General features: G+C 31.1%; 1 non-coding gene across 1 annotated transcript; it reads right to left on the bottom strand.

Annotated features, from left to right (window-relative positions):
• Positions 1 to 1,574: 1,574 nt before the first annotated feature.
• LOC132502235 (U1 spliceosomal RNA) lies at positions 1,575 to 1,734 on the bottom strand. Its single transcript, XR_009534430.1, has one exon. It is a non-coding gene; the product is annotated as a U1 spliceosomal RNA (small nuclear RNA).
• Between the last annotated feature and the right edge of the window lie 2,572 nt (positions 1,735 to 4,306).

The raw sequence follows: 4,306 nt of genomic DNA, 5'->3' as shown, positions 1-4,306 counted from the left end.
TACGGATATAGTGCTGTATCTCAATTATATCTCTATAAAACTGGAAGAAAAACAAACAAAAAAGCTTTGCATGTCTGGTTCTCCATATTTTCAACTTTGTTTTATGGCCCTAATTGAGTCAAGTTTTCTTCTGTTTGTCAAATATTTCTACAAAATTCCTGCTGAATGTATCCATAATTATCCCCCCTCTATTTTCTTGGTTATTGTGAATGAGAATTTCCCTTCATATTTCATAACTGATTATCACTGACATATAGGAAATATAACTATTTAGAGAAAATTATTTTTAATTAGTTATGCCAGTGAATTATCACTTCTAATTTTTTATGTCTGTTTTAGTGGTTCAAGATAAGCAATTATATAAACAACAAATAAGAAATATTTTCTTAAATATTGTTACTTCTGTTTTCTGAATGGCTTATTTTTCTACTTAACACTTCAAAAACTGTTAAATAAGAAGAGATTTATAGTAAATGTTTTGTTAGAGGATAATTTTGTTTCTCTCAAATTTATTTTCTCAAAATTAAAGAAATGTAGACACTCAGTTAAACATATCAAACTGTATGGAAGGTAAGAAATAAATTCTCACTCCTTTCATTTCCCAATCATTGACTTCTCTTCCAGAAAAACTCACCATTAACTTATTTTTTTTTGTCTTTTAGGATATTTTCTTCAGTTATCTTTTTTTGTTTTCACTTCCTCAAATAAGGAAAAATCTGCTCTAATTTAATCTAGTTTACTCTGATTGCTTTCTATCACAGTAATAGAAATATTCCAAAGGCAGCCAAATATAATGTTACCAGCACCAGCTCTGAACACAGGTCACAGATTCAAGTTATATTCTCAATACCTTGTCCAGAGATGGTACCCTCATCTATAGTATCTTTCCACACCTTAGTTGTATGGAGAGTTAAATGAATTATATGTACCTTAAATAAGAGGCTTAAGTGAATTAATACATATAATGTGTGTAGAAGAGTGCCTGTCACATAGTAAGCCCTATAAGAGGGCTATATGTTTATCAATCCTCACAAATACTATTGAAATTCTATTTAATAAGTCTAGATCTCCATCCTATTGTAAGCTAATTACTTCTACACATATTTAAATATCCTCTTTCTACTGCCAAATATGTAGCATCATAGACTACCCTGCCTACTTGGACTATTCACACTCTAAATCATTTTTCTACAAATAGAGTGAGTGTACCCAGTAGAGAAGGTATGCAAGATAATCCACTGAAGTTTCTAAAGACAATATTGAATTTTATATTTACTTTATAATTAAAAATTGGAAAAATGAAGACCTTAATATTTCATGTGGGATATTGACCCTGCTGCCCACACTTTTTCTGAGCATTGGAAGGACTCCAATCAGGCAAGGAGTACAAAGACAAAGGTGTTCTAAATGGAAGTTTCTCACCACCAAAGGGTTTAATAATGAGACTCATAGAGGGATGTATGCCTGGCCAAAATAATTTACAGATTGTGTAAGCTTATTTTTTTTAAGACCAAACCTCACAAAATTGAGAGGCGGCTTTCAAACTTTCCTTCAAAGAAACCTTCCCCCCACCCCAGGTGAAAGTTTAAACACAGCTCCCCATTACCACAAGTAATGCAGTTGAGTTTCCCACTTTTGGGAAAATTTCAGAGGTCAGCACTTCTGGAGTTCAAGGAGCCTCACCAAGAGAATACTACCTTCCTGATGATGGTATCTCCCCTGCCAGATAAGTATCAAAGAAAATATTGAGTGAAGAGAGTATTAATCCTACAAGTAGGAGAGAATGAGGGGAAAAGGATGAAGCTGACACTTCTACTCCTAATATGAGTTCTATCTCAGCCTTATTACTAGGAAACAACAAAGACAACATAATTATTCTGAAAAGAAGATGATCAAATCACTGAGTCCTGAGCATATATCATGGCTGGAGATAGATGTTAATGGCTATGTGAAGCAGTTAGTGTAGTTGGGAATCTATCAACCACCTAATCAGCTCACAAATACTAAGCTCTGCAACTTAGTCAACACTTTCTAAGTCATATGATACTCAACTGGATAAAACATGATGAAACTTCTCCTACAATTTCTTACATAATAGCAAAAGACAAAAACGCTTATGTATTTGGGTAAACCCTTGATCTTTTTGTCATTGTGATTGTGCCTGAAATAATACACAGAAAGCAATATGGTGAAAAATGATGGTGTATTATTTTTTGGCAAATACTGTTAAAATAATCACAGAAAAAACAGCTAAAGACTAGAATAAGCAAGTGTAACTACAAATTGTGTAAGATTTTCTCAATAGTTGAATGGAAATACAGAGGCTTTTAAGGTATTCAGTTTTAAGGTATTCAGTTCATAAATTTCAATAATAAACTTCACAAAGAACTACATTTTGTAAACACTAAAGAGAAGATTAACAGTGTAAATATATTCTCAACAGTAAATTGCTTCATTAATGGTAAAAAATGTTATGATAAAAACTGGGTGTAAACAAGGTGCATTGAAGAAACTAACAGAAATAACCTGACAATACAAAGCCTGAAACATATGTGAAATGTATTAGTAGTCAGGCCATGTTATAGGAATACAGATGAAATCAGAAAGGTACAAAGTATTAGAGGTTATCACAGAAAATAGTTATGTTTATAAAAATAAAACTTTATAAATATGATAATCTCTATAGTACCATGAAATGAGGTGAGATTAGTATGAAAAATATTTTGTATAGCACAAAGTTCACCAGTCTCATGGCAAAGTCCATAAAGCACTGTTAAAGTGAATTGTACTGTTTTTTTATTTTTTCAACAAAGGCTCATGTTCCAAATTTGTTGTTATTCTCTGTGTTGCAAGAATCTAGCTATATTCTAGAAGGATATTTTTTAATATTCATTTGGAAATCATTTTGGACTCACATAATAGTTGAAAACATAGTACAGAGATTTTATTTGTACCCTTCACCCAGATTCCCCTACTGTTAACATTTTACATAACCATAATATAATTATAAAAACAGTGAAATATACACTGGTACAATAGTATTAACTAAAGTATAGGACTTATTTGAATTTCACTAATTTTCTCATTTCACCAATTTTGTTCCAGCATTCAATCCAGGATCTCACATTGTATTTAGTTTTCATGTCTCCTTAGTCTACTCTAATCCATGATAGTTACTCAGTCTTTCCCTGCTCTTCATGATCTTGATATTGGTAATAAATAGTAGTCAGTTTGGGTTAGCCTTATGCTTCCTTGTGATCAGAATGATATGAATTTTTATCAAGAATACAACAGAAGTTATGTCCTCAGTGCAGTATATCAGGGGCACATACTATTGATGTGTCTTATTACTGCTGATGTGTATTTTGACCACATAGTTAAGGTGGTATTTAACCTGTTTCTCCACTGTAATGTTATAATTTTTCCCTTTGTAATTAATAAATATCACTTAAATTATTTACTTTGAGATGGCAGATATACTTTTTCTCCTCCTGTTTTTACCTACTGATTTTGGCATTCATCAGAGGATCTTTCTTGCAACAATTATCACAATGTTGTATCCATAATGATGATTTTGAATTTCCTTCATTCCTTTTGTATTATTAATTAAAATTCTTCTGTAAGGAAGACCTGTCCCTTGTCTCTCTTTTATAAAATTATTTATTCAATTATTTATTTGTATCAGTATGAATGCATAGATATTGGTTTATTCTATGCATTATAATCCAATATTATCTTTATTTATTTTGTTGTTAAAATTGTTCCAACTTTGGTTCATACAGCTCAGTCAATTCATTTAGGTTGAATTCTGTGTCCTTTTGACTCAGGCCTATTTTTTCCAGCACTTCTTATTTACTAGAAGATATATTTGCAAAAAACACCTCACATCTCATCTGTTCTTTTAAGTTGAAAGTTACATTTTTACTGCAAGTGAGAAAGTAACTGTTTTATAAAGGAAACACATTCTATGGGGAGTTTGCAAATACTTGATATTCTTTTCAATTTAAATGTTTTTACCCAAACTAAACAATGATATCATCTATAAAAAGTCAAATGTGCACACTTAATAAGCAAAATATTCTAATCTACTCAAAATCATCCAGTGAAGGTCCTTCCTGTGAAATTTTACTGAGATTTTTAAACTTAGTTCTTAAAAGCACATAAATACAATATGTTTCACTTGCTCTGTAAGAAAAGCTTCTTGACATCATCAGAGAAGTTTTCCAAATAGATTTTTACATAAAACTTTGCATTATAGGTAGAAAAAAATACAAAATAAATACTTTTATTAAGTAGTACCTCTGAA

This window comes from Mesoplodon densirostris, chromosome 14, assembly GCF_025265405.1.
Source record: "Mesoplodon densirostris isolate mMesDen1 chromosome 14, mMesDen1 primary haplotype, whole genome shotgun sequence".
NCBI classification, from domain to species: domain Eukaryota; kingdom Metazoa; phylum Chordata; class Mammalia; order Artiodactyla; family Ziphiidae; genus Mesoplodon; species Mesoplodon densirostris.
Note: the sequence above shows the minus strand (reverse complement) of the source record. Positions and strands in the feature narration are given on the sequence as shown.